This window comes from Camelus bactrianus, chromosome 28 (genome assembly GCF_048773025.1).
Source record: "Camelus bactrianus isolate YW-2024 breed Bactrian camel chromosome 28, ASM4877302v1, whole genome shotgun sequence".
NCBI lineage: Eukaryota > Metazoa > Chordata > Mammalia > Artiodactyla > Camelidae > Camelus > Camelus bactrianus.
The window spans coordinates 13,447,675-13,468,665 of record NC_133566.1 but is presented as its reverse complement, the minus strand read 5'-3'; the positions used below and the strand labels follow the sequence as shown (position 1 = coordinate 13,468,665).

Here is a 20,991-nt window from a genome sequence, read left to right as displayed (position 1 = left end):
GCGCCGCCCAGGCAAGCCGGGGATCCGTGGGTCCTTCTGCCCGTGCAGCGCGCAGGGTGCGTGTCCCAGGCTGGGTCGCGGCCAGGGCCCGGCGTGCGGCCAGGAGGGACCCGGCCGGCGGCGGCAGCGGGAGCGGAGGGAAGGAGGAGGAGGTGGAGGAGGAGGAGGAGGACTCAGAGGAGGCGGGAGGAGGGAGGGGGAGGAGGAAGAGGCGGCGGCGGCGGCTCTCCCCGCCGGCTCTGCGTGCGGAAGAGTTTGCCGCCCGAGCAGCCGGCCTCCCGCAGGAGCCAAAGAACCGGCGGCAGCGGCCCGGGAGCGGCGGCCGCGTAGCTCCGAGACCTGCAGCCGCGGCGGCGGCGGCGGCGGCAACAGCGAGAGCAGCGCCTCCCGCCGCCGCCCGGGAGGAGCTCGCCGCGCCCGCTCGCCGCTTCGGCTCCCAGCGGCGGCGGCGGCGGCGGCGGCGGGAGGCGCGTCTCCCCGGCCCAGTCCGCGCCCGGCCCCGCGGGGCCGCCCCGGCCCGCTCCGAGGTAAGGGCCGCGCCCAGGGACGCAGGGGGCCCGGTGGGAGGACGTGCGCGCGGGGTCGCGGGACTCGGTCACCTGCTCGCCGGCGCGGTGGACGCGCGGGGCCCGGAGCGGCGCTCGGGCCCGGGACTGCGCGGCGTGGGGGTCGGGGGCGCGGGGCGCTGGATCCCCACCGTCAGCCCCCGGTCCCGCGGCCCGGACGTCAAGTCCTGCGGGGCCACAGCGGCGGCCCGGGTGGTAGGCTCAGTGTGCGTCTTGCCGAAGGAGGCAGAGAACAAGACACCCCGAACCTCCGGATTTGGGGTGCTCAGAGAGTACCGTCGGGGTGGGTGGACGCCGTGCCCGGTTAGCAGCCTTGAGGGTCGCCCATTGGCCTCTCAGAGTCCCATCGCGCGCCCTCCGGAGAGTGGGCCGCCAGGGACCCCTGGAGAGGGCAGCGTGCGCGCCCCGGGCCCGAGGTCTCTCCGGGTCCCTGGATCGGGATAGGAATTGGTTCCGGGCCGGAATGGGTGCGGAGCCTGACCCCTGGACGCCTAGAGAGCGCGTAGCCCGGCCCTTCGCGTCGCCTCGCCACCGGGAGCTCCCCAGGTTGGATGCCAGCGTGGTGTTTTGTTGGGAGGTGTGCCCCCTCCCCGAGCCGAGGCGGGAGGCTTACCTTTGACCTTTCTGTAGAGCCGCGCAGGGTCGGTAACCAGAGGCTAGGGACAGGGACCGAGGGGCCAAATGAAAACCCAACCCCGCTCCTCTGCCTGCCACTCCTTAAGTGCTCAAGGTAAGAAAGTTTGTTTTCAGCCCTGCGATTCATAAATAATTAGTAACCAGTTTTGTTGATTAAGCAAGATGGAAACCTTCAAAATACACACGCACTTCCAGAAAGTCTAAAAGCTCCCATGGTTGTATCCGGTAGGCTTTAGCTCAGAAAGTTGAAAGCGGGGGGAGTTCAACAGGTGTTCAGAAGGGGTCGGAAAGGGGAGAGCTCGGTGAGTTTTTGTCTTTAGTCCCTGTTCCTTTGAGTCATTAAATTGGCCTGTTTCTTTACGGTAAAATATTGAATAGTTATTAAATTAACTTAATCAGCAGAGATGAACTGGTCATTCTTGATCATTTAGAGCCCAGACCTTCTTTTCTTTGGTAGGAGGGTTTTCCTGGTTTGGACTTTCTAGATAATTAGCTCTAAAGCAGTTCCTGGCGAGGTGTCTGTCTCAAACTGACTTGGTCCCTGATCAGTGAATTGACCAACTCATTATGGCTTGCATTTAAAACACAGCAAGTTTTAATTGCTTTTCCTTGGGAGGTGTCAGTTCAAAATTCAAGTAGTAGCTCTATCTTTCTGCCCCTAAGATTTCTTAAAGGAAGCGTTTGCCAAAAATAACCCCCAAACGTATTTTAAATGACTCCCAAATATAGTGTTTAAAAGAGCTCTTCAGACTTGGGCCACTATTTTTCAAAAACAAAAATCTGTCTCATTGAACAGCTAAACCAGGTCGGGTAGACGTGTGGGCATTTCTCAGCAGTCTACTGAAAGATTTAGTTAAAAATAAAGTATGCAACATAGAGACTCTCAGTAATTGTCTTCCATCTCACAGAGAGATGTGGAGTGTGGCTTAGAAGAATTGTAAATGTGCTGCTTTTAGCCATTTTCTTCTTAGGAATCGATGCCTCTGTTTATTTGCTGATCTGTCCCACTGCGGCAGATGTAGGGTTGATTTTATTCTCACTGCTCCCCAGAGTGACTCCCGTGGAGGCCAGAGAAGGGAATATATTCTAGAGGAAATATGTTATTAATAAAACGCTACCCCCCAAAGAGTTAAACGTGCCAAGAAAAGAACCAAGTGAGGCTTCACTAATTAGTATGATGGAAAAAAAATTCCCTGATAGGAGGAGAGAGCGCTCAGATGGTGACTAAATTTCTTTCTGTAGAAAATGACAATGATTTTTAAGCTCATTTGGTTTTTTTTAAGAGTTTGGGCCCTTTTTACTATTTCTAGGTATTTAATAATGAAAATGATAAAAAAAAAAAGTAGTTAAAAATGACCCACATCACTTGATGGGTATCGTTATTAAGTTGAATTCATCTTATTTTTTTTAACGATCTTTCTTAACCCTTGATAGTCTTTAAAGCTGGCTCTAAACACTGCCACTAATTTTTAGGTTACAGATTCAAAATTAATGATTTTTATCAGATTGAGATAATAATGCATACATATGCTTTTTATGTCACCACTTTTATATGGTTTTTCATAAGTCTGGCTTTGGAACCTTAAACATCCAAAAGGCTAAGGCCTTTTTCTTAATGTTTAAAACAAGTATGTATTTTGTTCTTTACATGAAAAGTCAGTTTTTCCATTGTGATCCAGACACTGATTGACCCATGCTGATCCCAGGCAGGAGGCGGCATCTCTTCCCCAAGGGAGGTCGGATTGTGAGGTGTTGAAAATAGCCCAGTGACTCAGTATTGTTGGCTTTTTACACCAAGGTCTAATTGGCCTTGGCCGCATCATCAAAGAAGCATCTAATTGAGTTTTGCATTTAAATAGTGGAAATGGTACTTGATGCCTTATTTGCTTACAGAAATGTGTGATTAGCACGTTCCCGGTCTCCATTCTATCTGTAGCAAAGATAGGAGGTCAGGGACTGCCACATTCATATTCCCCCGCTCATCCCTGTGAGGCCTTGTTCATCTTAGATGCTCACTAAGTAGGTTAGGAAATGAGCTGACTTGTCGGTGATAGTTATCCAAAGGTTACAAGTTTCTGAATGCTAATGGGGTACTTAACTCTGAGTAATTCTCATTTAAATCTGAAGATGATTAATAGCGCCTTTGAGCACTAAATAAACACTTATTAAATGTGAACATATGTTTAAAAGGGGAATGTTTTTGAATGCAGCCTTTATCTAAGGCACTACTGTTTCTCACTGAATGCCTTGAGACTGGGGACCACTTGGCATTTGAAGCAAAGTAATCTCTTAGGTAAAGTTCCCCCAGAGATCACTTGAGCTTCTGTGGGTCATAAGACTGTGTGGTTTCCATCTGATGATTCAGAACAGAAATGGGAGAGCTTATCTTCTACCATGGTGTGAGGGGAAAAAAACATTGTATTAAGAAGGTGGAGGGTTTAGAACATCATGTCTCAAACTTTACAACAAGTGGCGCCGAGTTCCTGGGGACCTGTGAGATGCAGGCACTGACTCAGGACTGGGACCTGGGAATCTGCATTTCTTACCAGCTCCCAGGTGCTCTGGATGCTGTGACACTCACTAGGAAGTTTCGGGAATTTTCTTAGTTCAATTCAGCCTGTGATACCAAGCATCTACTGTGTAGTAGGCCCAGGAGATAGAAAAAGAAAGAACATGGGTCCTCTCTGCCCTCAAGGAGCTTACAAGTTGAGGGAGCTTCTTTCTAGACTGAAATGAGGCTGCAGGACACCACTGTCCAGTGTAGGGGCCAGAGAGGGCCCCAGGAAATGGAATTTTCCCATGCTACCGATCTTGACCTCTGGTCTTCTTTGAATGGAAAGCCTTGTGACTTGGCAGGAAATAAAATGCAGATATTGAAATCAGACAGATCTGGGGTCACCTCCTTGCTCAGCTACTGTGTGACTTGAAGCAACTTTCTTAACCTCACTGAGCCTTAGTGTCCTGGTCAGAAAAGAGTGGAAATAACGCTTACCATCAAGTAGGTAGGATGATTGGTGAAGGACACATGTTAGGTGTCACAAAAGTGACCCTTTTATTACCATTGATGGGAGAGAGGGGCTGGTAGGCAAGGAGGAAGGAGAGGTTCCTAAAATATTTTTCCGTGTAGGTCACCAATTAGAGATTCAGGTTGGTTAATCAACAAACCCCAGGCTGACAATAGAGAACTGTGCCTGGGGCTGGAAGGTGGGCAACCATGGAAGATAATCGGATGCAAAATGGAATGATGGGGAACACACACATTTCCACTCTTCACCTGCAGTGCCCTGGCTTCTGGTGAGCCTTGGTGGTACCCTGCTAGCAAGACATTTACCTGAGGCTGTTCCTGGTACTTAACCCTGTAGGTTCTGTTGATGAGGACCAACTGGTGTTTGTGGCAGTGAGGCACTGCTTAAAAATATGTTCCAGAGGGAAGGGCATTGGTGCATCCCTGGCCGGGCACTTTTAAGGGTCAGAGCCATCAATCAGTCCTCTTCAGTTGAGTATGAATTACCTGAAGGCAGTGCAGGATGGGTTGGAATTCACCACCTGATGTTTTATACTTCATGCTCTGAGATGATTGCTTCCTCTTGACGTCTGGGGAAGATGAATATACAAGGGAGCGGTCACTTTGGCCCTGGTTTTAGGAAGGGTGGTCTGGGTGGCTCTCAAAATACTTCAACCCCTGTTGCTCTAGTGTGTATGTTTTAGAGCGCCACTGATTATTTGCAAAAGCGATTTCTCCGCTACCACTCCCACTCCATGCTCCGCCAAAATAAACCTTGAAAACCAGGTGTAGGAGAAGAGCAACAGCCTGGGACATGTGTGAGGGAAGGACGCAGTAGAGCAGGGGTAGGAGCCAAGGCAGATCTGGGCAGGGGACGGGGGACTGGTTAACAAGGAAGGGAAGTGGGTGCAGGGAGCATCCGAGCACCCAAGATGGAGATCATAGCAGAGGCAGGGCCAGACAGTAGGAGGTGGGACCCAGGGACCTGCTGCTTTGCTGAATCCATGGAGGATTATGTCCCGGGTCACTGAAAATCGCCCGGGCTTCCAGTGGACACAAGCCCTCCCCAAGGAAGGCAGGTGACAGAGCCGAGCAGCGTGACCCTTCCAGACTCTTCTGAACCAAAACAGGCACTGCGTAATTTTCCAGGGGATATCTGTCCCCCTTGAAAGTCAAAATATTGAGAACTGGAGAACATTTTAAAAGTTATTATCTTTCTGTTATGACAGTATACTTATTTCTTGGCAAATATAGAAAAGATTGAAGAAAATGGAGATTACCCACAATCTCGAAGGTATTTCCCTTCAGTCTTTTTGCTATGCATTAAATTTTTTTTTATGTTAGATTTTTAAAAATTAATATAATCTTGTAAAATTTTCAAATAATCCAGAACTACTTCTAGGGGGAAGATCCCCTTTATCCCCTGATCCTACTTAAGAGTCACCCCCTTTTTTCTACCTGGTGGAAACCTGATTTTGCTTGGGAGCCTTCCTTCCTCCACATGTCTCAGGGGTAAATCCTGATTGGCCAAGCAGCCCTGGTGGACCTGCTGTCCTTGCCAGTGATTGGCTCCGGTGAGCATGTGGACTTTGTCCTGGCCAACTGAATGTGATTGGCTGCGTGCGTTCCTGGGAGGCTTCCCTGGCCCTTGGAAAGAGGCAAGGGAGGAAGGAGCGCTTTTCTTCTCCTGGACATGATGCCCGTAAGTGGGGCAGCCGTCAGCCACCAGAGCAGGCTAGGCCAGGTCCCAGCTGACCTGCCAAGGAACGCAAAGGTGAAGAATGTGGCCTCCACAGTACCCTTGACCTTCTGAATCACCAAAGAGGAGTCTCTGAGTTAGGATGTTTGGGAGATCCTGAAACCTTCCTGATCACTTAAAGCAGGGCAAGTTGGGTTTGTTTGTTAATCGTGGCCAAAAGCATCCTAACTGATGCAGCCCACCGCACCCCACCCTTTTCAGAAGGTGATTGCTGTTAACCATGCGTGTATTCTGCTAGTCATTTTCCCTGCATTTATGTGCACGTTTTCTTTTTAAGCAGACAGAATTCATTCTATGCATTTTATTTAGCAGGATTTTTTTTGGTTGGTGTGGCATGAGATTTTGGGGGGTCATTTCTTATGTCTACTTTATTCTTTTTAGAGGTTACATAGTAATATTCACTATGTATAAAATAGATGGACAATAAGTTTGTACTGTATAGCACAGAGAAGTATATTCAGTATCTTACAGTAACCTATAATGAAAAAGAGTATGAAAAGGAATATATGTATGTACATTGTGACTGAAGCATTATGCTGTGTACCAGAAATTGACACAACATTGTAAACTGACTATACTTCAATAAAAAAAAGTGACACTACAAAAGAAAAAAAAAGGAATAGCTTTAAGATGTCCGAAGTCACTAAACAACAGAAATGCAAATTAAAACTATACAATATCAGTGAGGAGGGTATAGCTCAAGCGGTAGTGCATTCTTAGCATGCATGAGCTCCTGGGTTCAATCCCCAGTACATCCTCTAAAAGTAAAGAAATCTAATTACCTCCCCCCAAATAAAATAATTACATAATACAATAATAAATTTAAAAAATACTAAGAAAAGAAACAACTCTTTAAAAAAAACTACAAGATACCAGACACAAGATATTAATACAAAAATGATCTAGATATAATTATATGAAAAAAGCAAGATGCCAAATAATGTGTCATATGTTCCCTTTTGTGTAAATATTCTATATACACTGAAATATAAAGGGATATAAATACATATAAAAAAGGTTACGTAGTAATATTCAGAAGTACTGCTGACACATAATTTATTTAACTCGTTCTCTGTTGTTAAACATTTACTGTGCTTTGTTACCACTTCTTTTGTTTGTTTGTTCGTTTTCACTTCTTGACTATTTTAAACAGTGTTTGTATTAACTTCCTTATCTATGTGTCTTTGGGTACATTTCAGATTTTTCTCAGGCAGGCACATAATAGTCCATAATCATTGTTTTTGGAGTGTTTTGGTGGTTTGTGAAGACACACAAGAGAATATTTGAAATTGAGGCTCTCCATGAAAACTAACTAGACATCATCAACCTTGCAGTAATCTCAGAAGAGTCGTGAACCGGTGTCAGGAGACATAGCCCTCCAGTGATCTGTTTCCAAGAAAACTCTAAGGAGATAGCCTTCCAGACCCTTCTCAATCCAGCTAGACATTGGGCCGCCCAAGCATCTCTAAGAAGCTTTGTTGTTTCCAGCATCTGCAGAGTTTTAACTCTGATAGACGTTCTTTCTCTGAATAGGCAAGAGTCCCTTAAAACAAATACTTTGTGCCTGGCGTGAAGCATGGCTGAAATGTGAGTTTGTTCTAGTCTTTGAAATTTTCCAATTCTGCTAGAGAAGACAGGAAGGCAAATGGGATGGATGAAACTCATAAAATATATTAATCGCATTCTTCCTCCTTAATTCAAAGAAGAAAATCTAATGTTTCGAGGAGGTTCCCAGGGACAGGATAATTCCATTTCGAGTCTGGTGCCTAATCATCGGGCCTCCTGTGGGCCTTTTGAGGCAGTTTCACCAATAGTCCATATCAGTGAAATTCAGATTTATCTTTTGTCCTTTATGGAAAATTCCGGTATTTTTTCCATTTCAGAAGTAGGTGGCTTTGACTTTCCATTGTTATGTTTTGCAAGGTTAAGGCTGGTTTAGGAATAGAATGACGGGTACGTGTTGCAGTGCAAACGGTCCACCTGCATGTTGTCGGAGTGCAGGAGGGGAGAGACATTGCTTGTGGCCTGAGAAGTTTTGGGGAGGAGGTGGGTTGGAGTGAGGAAGGGAAGAGCCCACCAGACTGCTGTGTTGATCTAACAGATCGTGGATTGGCCACATCAGCACTTCCATTTACGTGGTCCATGAAAGACATGGCCCATGGTGACGTCATCTGTTACTACATAAGATGCCTGTTTCCCTGGCGATCGTGTTCTAGTAAAACTATGAAGAAAACTGTAAACCCCTGGTGCTGGTGTGTGCTTGTGGTCAGGGTGGGATGTTGCCAAGAATGATTGCCCTGGAGCTCTGGAATATCCGTTCCCCTGAAGACCCAAAGCACAGATGACTCCTCGCCTCACCAAGGCTTTCTTTTTTCTTTTTCCTTCTCCTTCTCCCCAAGGCTTTCTTAATGGTCAGGGAGGATTTTATTTTTATAGTCTTCCCTCCCTTCGCCTTTACAACGAATGTGGGAGAGAGAAATTCATTCACAGCAAATTTGCATGGTACTTTGTAGCGGTTTTATGATCTCTCCAGTTAGAGAACTTTCTTCTATTTCCAATCTTATGTAGCCCTTGGCTGATAATAATCTCTTGAATTTATGGCTCAAGACAAACTGATTTCATTTGAGGGAAGAGAGCTGCTTATTTTTGAGTTGCTTTGGGACCTGCCCGCAGTGTTTCCACTCCTGGTCTCTGTCTCAGCTCCCTGCCCAGAGAGGGTGAGGCGGCCTCGTTCCTCCTGGTCCTGGGGTCCTGGAAGCCCGTCACCTGCCACACTCCCTCCTTGGGAATCTGTAACTCACTCCCACCCAGCAGGGCTGCCAACAGCGGGTGGCAGCTCAGAAAAAAACCTCCACCCTTTGACTGTCTCCTTTACTTCTGTTGGATCTGGAAAGGCTCCACTGAAGAGGTTGTGTCCGGGGAGGCACAGGACCCCTCAATTTTGGGAGTTAAATAAAGGCGGCCTTGGTGAAAACAGATCCCTCTCCTGTGTCGCCCTTCGCGGTCCTGACCTCTCCGCTAGCGCGATGCTTACTCTCGCCTTCTTTGCCATCACCCGCCCCGCAGCAGGCTGCCTCTCGGCTTCCCGAGCCCGAGTCCTTCGCCTGCTCTCGAGTAAGTGTCAGGATGCTTCCTGGCAGGGCCGCAGGCGCCATGCTCTAACACTTGGGTTTGGACACGGCCGCCCGAATTAATGCCCTGTCAATGTGTGCGCGTTTCATTTTATGACCAGGCCTGGGCTCTGGCTGGTCTGCGAGCCCCCTGCACCCCACACCTCACACAGGGCCAGCAGGTAGGCAGACAGAGCGCTCTGTGGAAGGAACGAGAGCAGACCTTCTGGGCATGGTTGCTGGCTGCCACACAGCAGATGGGCTCCACTCGGTCGTGTCCAGGGAAGTGCAGCATCCCCCAGCTTCCCACACCAGGGCCTCCTGCCCCTCAGGTCACCTTCCCACCTGGGGGCAGCTCCTCACTCATCCTCCTCCCACATGTCCTTAGAAACCCGCTCCAAGCACCTACCTGGGAGGTTTTCCCAATAGATCTGCCCTGGCAGGTGCTCCTCCTTCTCAGCCAGGGCTGCTGTCCCCCTGTCCTCTGCAAAAACAGGCACGTCTGGGCTGCGAGGTGGCCAGCCCAGTTTGTGCCCACTTAGCCGGACCTGTCTGCTGGTGCATGGAGTTGCACGGTGGAAGCAGCCCATTTCTCCTCTCTCTCATCTCCCCGGGCCCGACTCGTGGCACCCTCCCAGCACACGGGAGACATTGCAGCTGACCAGCCTCAGAGGCTTGGATTGGCCCCTTCTGACAAAGGCCTGGGAAATTGTGAGGATGTCTAAATTTTTTAAGAGAGTAGTTCCTGTCATGTGCCCAGTGTCTATGGAGCTGTGCTGTGTTTACACGAGTTAGCTGTTCAGAGTGGCCTCTGCTTTACAGACAAAACCTTGGGGCTCCCCCTTCCCTGTCTGACCAGTTACCGAGCAGCACAATCTCATCCCCAGGTTGTGGGGAGGTACCGCTAGCATGAGCTCACTTGAGGCTGTGTTTTGTGTTTTCCAACAGCTCAGGTTGGCAGCTCTGGCACATATTACAGCCTGTTTGTGTGAGGTACCTACACGAGCCCTCAGCTTTTACCCCTGGGCAGCGTTGGCCTATGACCCGATTTTTTTTTTTTTTTTTGATTGTTCGTTTGTTTTTATCTGAATGTTTTATTTCCACATTTGGTCTTGGGGAGCAGCAGGGTTTTTTTGTTTGTTCTTTTTAGGGGGAGCTAATTAGGTTTATTTATTTTTAATGGAGGGACTGGGGTTGTTGAACCCAGGACCTCATGCATGCTAAGCACACGCTCTACCCTTGAGCTCCCCTCTTGTGACCTGATTGTAAACCACAGCATCTGAGTGGCCATTGTCGTGTGGGCCAATAGTGCTTGCTTTTATTGTTATTGTTGTTTGTTTTTTAAGAGTCTGGGATTCCAGGCATCCTTTGTGGGGTGGGGGTGGGTGGCGGCAGGTAATTAGGTTTACTTGTTTATTTTATTTTAGAGGCGGAACCGGGGATTGAACCCAGACCTGTGCGTGCTGGGTACCACTTGAGCTACACCCTCCCCCACCAACAGCATTTTTCCACGGCTGTGACCTGTGGCAGAAAGCCTTGGCACCCCGACACGGTCACTGTGGCCAAGTGACCTCAACGAGTCACAGACACCCCAAAACTCAGTCTCTTCATCTGTAAGAGGGAGGTATTGATACCGAAGGGTGACTACCAAGAGGTGAGAGTGTTTGTGAAAGAGTTCCATAAACATGCAATGTGGCAGTGCCCTTCTTATTCCTTGCTGCGGTGACCAGCTTGTCACTCAAACTCCCCCGCATCCAGCTGGGTAAATTCCAGCCTTGAGGTGATTACTTTTTGAATGGAGTGCTTGCTTTTTTCGGTCAAGATACATGCTAACAATTAAAACCACAATATATGCCACTGTTCTCTTGAAAGCTAACGTCATGGAAAAAAGTAAAATCCTTCATCCAAAGAAGACAAAGGCTTAGAAGTTCTTGGCAGTCACTGGGGACTGCAGTTTGCTTTCGAAAGCTTCTGCCATTTATAAGAGCAAAGTAGCCTGACCACCTCTGGTGTCTGAAAATTCAGTCTAAATCAGTAGACTCAGCATATTCCCATCCTATGATTTGATGGGCTGTATGAGGCATTTCCCCATGACAAAGGTGACAGGTGCTGTTCCTTGGGACTTTTTGTTTTTTTCTAAAGAGGGTTGGCCTGCGGAATTGGGGCTCAGCTCCGATCACCCTGGAAGACCCCTGTGACTTTCCTCTTGTGTCACAGTTCCCTCCAGAGCAAGGATCATCTGATTTTTAGTGGGACCAGGAGTTTAGTCTTTGGATTGGACACACATGCATACACTGGTGAATAAGCTGGTTTTGAGATGGAAGGAAAGGACTGAATGTTTGTGCCCCCTCTCCCCAGAATTCACATGTTGAAACTCTAACCCCAATGTGATGGTATTTGGAGGTGAGACTTTGGGAGGTGATTAGGTCATAAGGGTGGGGTCTTCATGGATGGGGTTAGTGCCCTATAAGAAGATGCCAGAGAGCTAGCCATGTGAGAACACGAGATGGCCCCCACCAGCAAGCAGGAAGCAGATCCTCACCAGAAGTGACCAGGCTGGCACCCTCATCTCAGACTTTCAGTCTCCAGAACCGTGAGAAGTCAGTTCTGTTGTTTAAGCCACTCAGTCTCTGGTCATTTGTTACAGCTGCCTGAATGGGCATGGACAGGCCAGGACCCAATGCTCATCTGGCACAAGGGGGCTCACCTTTTCCAGATGAAAATGAGAGGTTCAGGAAGCAAAGGGGCCTTTCCCTGCAGCCAGGCAGTCCTGCTGACCCTTCCAGGAGGTTCTGTGCTTCCCTTTCGTGCTTCCCTTTCGTGCTGAGACCTGAGGATGCTGCTGCTCAGCTGAAATCCAGCCAGCCTGCAAGAACAAGGCTTTCCCCGGCCTCAGCACACTCACCACCCGGATGTACTGGGGGGGAAGGCTGCAGCCTGAACAGCCAGCTTCACCCCAGATCATCTTATCTCTCTGTGCGCGCGCAGTCTGCTCTCGGACGTGACTACAGGGAGATAAGGGAATCAGAGTCCCGGGGCTGCAGGAACAGGGAGGGACGATCACAGGCAGGACACAGACCGTCCACTTTCACTTCTGGAAGCCGCTTGCTCTTGGAGGCGCTGACCTCCGACTTCCTTCCAGATAAACAGAATCAAAGCACAGAACTCGCTCACGTCCCTGATGAAGGCTGAAATGTCTCTTTATTTTAACAACTTCTAGTGGTTCGCACGTATGGGGGGCAGGATCAACGGTAGGACTTCCCCACTGACATCTTTTATCCCTGTGTTACCTCCTCTGCTCGGGCCTCTCTTTACCATGTACCCTTGATAAATCAGGCAAAGGAAAAGATACCTAGGTCTGAGGTCGGGCTGTGCTCCGCTGTCACTATCACACACTCCTTGGATTCAGTCTCTGCAGGGAAGCACTATTTTATCCTTATTTTACAGACAAGATGCCAAGGCTCAGAGAAGTTAAGAGACTTGTGTAAGGATGTTCAGAGCAGGAACTTGAATGGAGCCCTTTAAAGAAAGACCGAAAATAGAACAGCCGGTTTTTATTTACTTTTTCTGAAACGCCACTTCCGAGAAGATAGGAAATGTATAAAATGAATTAAGCATCTTAAACAGGACTTTTTTTTTTAGCTTAAGCAGGTTTTCTTGAATACGAGGTTATTGTGCGGCTGCTGGGGTAGAAAACTCTAATTTGGGGCCCGTTTTCAATGCAGCTCTAGGAGGAGGCTACAGGGAAAAGGGCTTGGAAGAGAAGGCTGGCAGGAAAATCATTTTTAGGGCAAAATCATTATTCTGTTCCTTGCCATCTTTTAGTAGCTAACCTGCTTTTCAAAATTGTTTCTTTTGCTGTAACAAGGATTGCTAAATCAGGACACCCCTTACATCTCTCTGCGTTTTGTCTGGAGTCAGGTACATCTTTCTTTGGCTGAGCCCTGCAGGGGCACTACCGCAGAAAGGCTGGGCTACCTGGTACCACGTTTGCGCAAACACTGTTTCGCCTGAGTCTCGTCAGCTCAGGCCTAGAAAACCAGGAGCTGAACTTTGTTATGCAGGAGCCTCCTGGAAGTCACCTGGGTTAACCAGAAGGGCGTCCCTCCATCCCCTCCCCTCCACACACAAGCACGAATCTCAGCGCTCAGCAGATGTGAAGGAAAATCGGTGCAGGCAAGGTGTTAAAGATTTTTGAGTAACAGGCTTCTCTGAGTTGGTGCTTCTCGGTTTGACTCCAAGGGAAGTGTCTATAAAGCTGCTCACTTAACTTATGAAGGGCGGTTCGGAGCACCCCAAGCCCGCCTCCCTTCACCAACTTTGGGGGCGGCTGTGGAGAGGGCTGGGCTCACCTTGTGGGGGTGGCACTAGGGCCCTGTTGGGTCAGTTCTGTCCTTTCCTGTCCTCCTGTCCCCAGCCTTGATGGAAACAGAAGCAAACCCCAAAACAAACATTTTTTTCTCCATGATCCTTTAATAACGTCCATCTGAATTATCCTGGGCTGTGCATCATTTTAGAGGGCTCTGAGAACAAGCTGACTTAGGAAGGTGTTTTTCTGATGGCAAGCCAGACTTGAGCCTTGGACGATGATGATATGGGATGGGGTGCGGGGGTTGGGATCACTTGCTGTCGGGACCAACCGTGAACCGATCTGGCCAGGAGCTAATTATGATTCAAGGGGGACTGAGTTCCAAGTATGCTAAGGGTAGGCTCTACCAGTACATTCCCTCTTTCATCAGTTCCCACGGAATTTTTGACATCTTGGTTTCGATGCTTCCCTGCTTCTCTGGTGCTGCATTTTGTTCCTCTCGTGAAGGGGAGCCCCACCACACACGTGGCGTCAGGGGAAAGAGGTTTACAGGGTTTGGAAGGAATGATTCACCCCAGCTTTCCCAGAGGGGATAAGTTTAATCCAAAATATGAAAGAACTTTGGAAAGAGCATAAGATAAGGTCTGTAAATTGTGGAATGTGGTGCTTCTCTTAGTTCTGGGGCAGACTTTTCAGGATCCAGAATTAAAAGCAAGAATAACTTCGAGCGTGCTGATGTATCTTACCTGGCAGGAGCCCTTGCCTTGCTATTTCCAGTGAATTATGACACTGCCAGACACCTGAGTCATTCAACACTGAGTCCCCATCCTTCCAGAACTAATTAACGTTCTAGGGCAAACCTAGTGTCCCAAGGAGATTTTTTTTTTCCAGCCAAAGAAGCCTGAATTCACCTGAAGTCAGACAGAATAGAGAGTTCATTCAGGTAACTTGAGACTCACGGTGGATTTATTTTATTTTATTTATTTTATTTTTTAGACAATTACCAGATGCTGTTTCTTTTAAAATTGAAATACAGTCAGTTACAATGTATCAATTTCTGGTGTACAGCACAGTGTACATGTATTCATTTTCATATGCTTTTTCAATATAGGTTACTACAAGATGTTGAATATAGTCCCCTGTGCTAGACAGAAGAAATTTGTTTTTTATCTGTTTTATTTATAGTAGGGTCTGTTTTATATTCTGTGTCAAAGTTAGGTTGTAAAATGCCACATTTATCTTATTGTCCTAATCTCTTTGTCACACCTAACCACAGATTTCCATCTTTTAAGACAAACAGTTGACAGTTCACTTTTGCAATTTCCTCTTTTGGGAGTTATCAAGAAACTTCTGGGAAATATTTGGGGTTTGCCTCCAGTCTGAGTGGAGATAAACTGAATTTTCTTGAGACTGGTTTTTTTCCTCCTCTTCGAGCCGAAGTGAGGGGAAATTGGCCATGTGGAGAAGACTCTGGTAGAGACGCCCTTATCCTCGACTTTGATTCTTGTTGCAGAGTCCCCCCAGGAGTTTGTCCTCTGAAAAGGAGAGTCAGGGGGCCATTGAGTGGAGGGGACCTCAGAGGTCAGGCCGCCAGAACCGTCACCTCACAGAAGGGGAAACTGAGGCTCGGCGATGGCCTAATCCAGCTTGGAAGCCAGTCTCAGCTTCCCTTCACCTCCCCCTATTCTCACCCACTGGCTGTCCAATATACTTGCGGCTCGTTTTACAAACACAGCGGAACAGGATTACAGCTGTGAACGAAAAGACGAATCCTGCCTGTTTTACGTCCCCAGATTGCCACCATCGGTTTAGCTCATTTTTAGAATTTCCCAGAAGTGGGATGGATAACAATAACAATTTAAAATTTGCTTTTCATGATTGCATGCACGGATTTCATTTCTCTTCCTTGATGCTGAATTTGCATAGTCAATGAGTTGAAATGAGACATCACCAGGGCCAGTAGATACCCCCAACCCTGGGTCCAGCCCCATTTAGCCGTGGAAAGGACGTTCTTTCTCCCCAGCCTCTGAGACATTGAGTATACGAGGCCCACCTTCCGACCGGAAGACAATCTTTGAACAGATTTAAAACAGCTGTTGAATGTTTAAACCATACTTTTTCTCTTTGACGGAATTTAGGATATATTAAAAACAGCAAACTGTTAGTAGATACAAAGTATGTTAAGGCAGACTGTTCTCATCTATATCTGGGGAGTCTATATTTTGATATTTTACATGGAAAACAAATGTTAGTGGCATTATTTTGTTCAGCTCTCCGGACCCCTGGGCTTTTGCTCATGCTGTTCCCCCCACCTGGAACACCCTTCCTGCCTTCCATTTCTGCTCCCTCCTGTTCACCCTTTTAGACTCAGCTCTGGCCTCCCTCCCCTGAGAGGTTCTAATGTCTGTCCTCTGGGATCCTACAGAACCTCTTGCAGATCTTTTTCATGGAAGTATCTGGATTTTATAGTTTTGAAGTTACCGACTGCTGTGGCTGTTGACCCACTAGACTGTAGGTCCCTGGAATAGAGATCAGATTTTCCCCTTTGTCTTTCAGCAGCTGCTGTATAGTAGACATGCTCCATCAGTGTTTATGGAACTGAACCAAAGGACAGGAAGCCTCTGTTCATTGGAACTGGGACTTACTCTTATAAAGTTACATCAGTCAGTCATTTTAGGTCCTTGAGCTACTGTGATGTTCTTCTTAGCCAAGGGCAAATCCCCTTGTGTTCACAGGCCCTTCTCCCTCAAAACGAAGTGAGCTACCATCTGGTGGCCACCTCACACCCCAGACAATCATGCCTCTACAGCCTTTCTTCTCGTCTGAATCCTTTACAGCCCAACATTCCTGAGGCTTTAGGTTCAGAACCTGGAATCCCAGATCCGATATCTCAGAGATCATCAGGTGCTGAGAAATCACATGTCCCTTAGCGCTGGGGCAAGGGACACCGCCAGCCACATCCATCAGAGAAGGTCACACAGGCTAAATGAAAAGAGCACATGACAGATGATGGTCTGATTCCGTTTTCCTTAAAAGAAAAATGACAGGTATGATCTGTCTGTCAAACAGAAGCGTGGGGAGGTGGGGGGAACGCAGTGCTTACAAGTCAGGGGGTTGGCGTTTAGGCTGCCTGGGTTCAAACCCAGCTCCTCTCCTGACCAGCTGTGCAACTTAGGGAGGCTGCTTAAACCCAGTACCTGCCTTTCTTCCTCCATCAAATAGGGATGTGGTGGTGCCTGCTCCTTGCCATCGTTCTGAGGATTAACTGAGCTAATATATGCAAAGCCCCTAAGATGTGCTGGCACACAGCCACCAGGAGGTGCCACTATTAAATTCTCTGCAGTGAACATGTATGCTCAGCCCGATTATACCTATGAACATTTTGGGGAAAGTTTGGAGAGAGCAAGCAAGCATACTCCCTATCTGTGCGGCTGGATTTGCTGTAGGGTTGTGTAGGGATGGGCTGGACCAGTGACCAGTTCTTGTGTCCAGTGACTAAGGGATGAAACAGTCAGTAGCCAGACTGACCCTGTAGACTTCACCTGCACACGCACACATGCACACGCACACGCACGCATACACACACAGAGTTAAGCCCCCAGGTGCCAGGAAGACTGGAGTACTGTCTCCCTAGGTATTTATGTGTCCAAAGTCAAGGAGCCTTGGAAGCATCTCAAGGTCATAAAAGCCCAGACACATGAGACTTTCTGACTCCTGCAGATATTTTATTTACATTCCTAAAGGTCAAGGTTAAAAACCCAGAGTCCTTTCCCTCCCATCTCAAAGGAGCAAAGGTTTCTCTCTCTCTCCTTTCTAGACATGGAGGGAGGTAGCTGCTCTCTGCTGCACATGAGCAGAGAGGATCCTTTTGTTTTCCATCCCTCATCTCTGGGGTGTAACCTGCACATGGAGGAAGCCTCCATCGGCTCTTGTCACCGTGCCTGTGGGTCTGGGCCTGGGTCTGGGGGCCGACACTGCAGGGTCACTCTGGGTGTGAGCATCGGTGGAGCCCCTTCCCTGACCCGGCTGCTTTGCCTGTAGAAAATACTTAACTATAGGTGGGCGGCATCTTGGACCCTGTGTGGTTTCATAATCCATATGCCTGGGCGCTTTGCTGGTCCAAAGAAACCCGGGTCCCTGTCTGCGGACGTGTCTGGGGACCAAGGAAGTTAGGCCAGCACAGCATCCAAGGTATGTCCGCAGGACCAGGCGGCTCCAGGTGGCCTCACCGGCATTCCTCCTTTAACCAAAGACACCCCTCGTACATCAGAAAACAGCCATTTTTTATGAGTTGTAGCTGGATTCTTTTACAGTAAAGTACAGTTCTAATGAAATGACTCTGTCCCCAGCTGTTCCTGAAAGGAGTGGAAAAAGGCTGGCGTCTCCTGGTGTTTCCATTTTTGATCAGCCTCATCTGGGAATTTAATACATTTTCTGATCAAAGTCCAAAGTCTCTGCTTTGCTCCGGCTTTAATCTTTGGCTATAAAGCCTCCCTTTTCTTGCAGACATACATTCAAATCAGGTTACAGCCAAACAGCGATTTTATTTTGGGGGATGGAGAGGGTGGGTCAGGAACACGTATCTAGATAAAGAGGTGTTCAGTGCCTTCCTTAGGGGAAGGTGCTTGGACAGTTCAGGTAAATGGTAATAGTTTCTTCAATGTACGTTTTTGGTATATTTGAGAGATTTTATTCTACATACTGAATTCTGTTAATTGTTGAAATGGCCCTAAGTCATGTTTTCTGTTATTTTTTTGATGCTTATGTCAAGAAGAAGAAGGAAAATAATTTAAATTCAAATGCTCTTCAAATTCCAATATTAACTTGAATCTCTATTTAAGAAAAAAACAATGTTTGTTTAAGAAAGTAGATGACCTATAAAGATGTCTGAAGGGTCTGGAAAGTAGATGAGTTTATCAAGGACTCCTGTGTGAAGGGACGTCTTCCTTTATCTCACCCATCAGTGAGTTGCTCAGACAGGTGGCAAAATGGGAAGAGGGGTCCCCGATAACCCGCACCAGGACTGAGCGGGTCCTGCCCCAACGTCTTCCCCAGGGAGGAACGGAAGTGGGTGATTCAGGAGGTTTGAGACCCCAGAAAAGAAAAGAGAAACTGCGGCAACCTGCCTGGTCCAGTCCGGCCTGATCCGGCCCGGGAGACTCACACAGAAGGTCGGGTCAGCCTCCCCGTCTGCTGGCATCTGGAGACTTGCCAACTCGTGTTTTCTTCAGTGCTGCCCTGACGTGTGGCTTGTGTTGCGAGGTCCGGATCAGTAAAGTAGTTTAACTGCCCAACTCGCCCGGCGTTACCGGGTCCCAAACTGTGCCAGGCGCAGGGCTGGGGCTGGGATGTCCCTGAGGGTGGGCGCCGGGGGCTGGGATGGGGGTCTTGGTGCTCGGAGGAGCCCGCAGGCCCTTTCACCCAGGATGTTTGGAGACTCGGGGGCTCAGATCAGCAAGTATTTTGATAATTCTCTTCAACCACATACTTCATACTCCGAGCACCAGTTTTCAGAGAATTAGAAGCAACAGGTATACATAAACTCTGCTGAAAAGTTCACCTTCCTTTGCTCAGCCAGTCCCCAGCAGGGCTGAGGGGCCAGTGGTTATGAACCATGTTCCACATGGTTCCCCATCAGCTCTACAGGCAGAAGATGTGGGGTGCGGTGCGGATACACGTAGGCCCGAAGGTGCATTTTGAAACAGATCCTTAATATAGTTCCTTTTCATTTAGCTCTTCTACTTGATGAGTTAGAAGACCTGTCAGTTATTCCAGTTCCAGATCCATGAGCACCAGCGTCGTGCATTGCGTCTGGGCACGTCACCCGTGCGGCCTGATGGTCAGAAGAGGCTGCCTTGTGAGCGTGTGCCCTGGTTCTGAGTAGGTGCCCCTCTGCCAGAGCAATGGTTGGCCCTGCTGTTGAAATTGATTAATTCACCGTGTGCCACTTTGGTTAGGGAAGGGGACAGGGAGACAAGGATGAGGAAGGAACGAGAGACACTGGATTGCGGAAGTAAATGAAGACCAACCAGGTGAGAATCAACAAAGTCTATTCACTCAGAGCCAGTAAAGCAAGAGAGTCAGCCACCATCACCTGTGTCTTGGCAGCGACTCAAGGGCCAGCAGAGGAGTGGGAAAGATTTATGGTGGAAAAAAGGCAGGGCTCCTGGGTGCCCTGATTGGAGGCTGTCCGCGTTGGGAGGTTGGACCCACGAGAAGCCGGGCGTCCTGTATGATTGTTTGAGGTGAGTATTCAGCTTTCTCTGGTCGTTCCTAAATTGGAAGTGAGGGTTTGGAAATTTGGGGCACTGTCAGTTACAAATCAAGTCCTAGCCACTCGGGGCTGGTTATCACAGGGGTTATTTGACTTTTGGGATTGTTGCTGAAGGTAGTGGTCTGACCGCCTACAAGTCTGACTTAGAGACCGCAGGCTGGCTTCCTGGCTGGTTACTGTCGATCGTGGGTTGGTTTCCTGGGCAGATTGCTGCAGGTTGTGGGTGAGGGTTCTGTTTCTACATGTTGCCTGGCCATTGTTCGTTTGTATATTTAGTATCTCAGCACCAACCTAGCACTGGCTAAGAATAAACAAGAGACTCAGCACGCCTATTGGCCTGGGGGGGTGGTCTCAGGCTGGCCAGCACCAATCAGATACCAGCATCCAGGCCTCTGCGGTCTTCGCTGGGCAGGACCACGCCGTGACCATCCAACGGCAGCCTGTCGACAGCTCTGGACTTGATCATGAGGCTGCCGACACTGCAGTGTTCACACGCCATGAGCTCCTTCCCGCCTTCCTTATACTTGAGATTGACTCTGGCCAGTTGCTTCTCTGAGGGGCACACTGTCCCTCGGGCAGGGACTGCCCCATCCTGGCTTTTAGTCCACTTTTGTTAGTGACTGGCTGTCTTGAATCATCCAAGGACTCCCCTGACAATGAAAGCTTCTCTTATATGTCATTTCACCCCTGCTCTCAGCCCCGACCTGCAGAGGGGTTTCTGGCCAGGAATGGAGTATTCCAGACAGTTCTGGAATTTTCCAGACAGTTCTGGAATTTCTGTCATAATCTCCTCCTTCTTCAGTCATTTTCTTGCCACTCCTGGAAGTTTGGTGCTGAAGCCTCCCTGCTCTGGGCACCGTGTCTGGCCGGAGGAAAATGGATGGGGCCGTGCCAGCCTTCAGTGCCACCGCTCCTGTCCTGGCAGGCCACGTGGGGACTTCTGAGGTGGCTCCCCACCCACCTCCTAGTTTTTTTGTTTCTATGTTTGTTGTGCGTTTTGCTCTGGCATTTACAGAAAATTCCTGGATGCCAACATCATGGATAGCCAAAGACGATCCTGGAATATTTGACTTCTCTAGAATTTAAGAAAAAAAAGTGTTCAGAGTTTATAGCGTTAAGTTTTACATCAGATGTGCCTAAAGTATTTAAGTTTGTAGAGAAACCCTAAGAAGGTTATATAGGGTTTTGAAAGACACCCACAAAGTTCTGAAGAGGGGACAATTAAAAAGGCATCTTGTCTCCTGCCTGTGTGTGTGTTTGCGCTTTCAAATTACCTGACGTCCTCTGGGTGTGGAAGTTAAGTCAAAGCTGTCAAGATTTGCTTCCCTTCTGA

The 20,991-nt window shown here is 48.3% G+C and overlaps 2 protein-coding genes across 4 annotated transcripts in view; both read left to right on the top strand.

The window, feature by feature from the left end:
- Positions 1-20,991, top strand: part of RPL31 (ribosomal protein L31) — a 311,150-nt gene that overhangs the window by 168,250 nt on the left and 121,909 nt on the right. The gene's annotated exons all lie outside the window — the stretch shown is intronic.
- Positions 1-20,991, top strand: part of NPAS2 (neuronal PAS domain protein 2) — a 264,189-nt gene that overhangs the window by 129,384 nt on the left and 113,814 nt on the right. The window contains exon 1 of one of the 3 annotated variants that reach the window (XM_074354713.1): positions 212-527. The exons of 1 other annotated variant lie outside the window; for it this stretch is intronic. The gene's annotated coding sequence lies outside the window, so the exon portion shown is untranslated. Of the gene's footprint in view, positions 1-211; positions 528-20,991 lie in introns of those variants that run through there. One more of the 3 variants, XM_074354715.1, reaches the window with a different exon arrangement.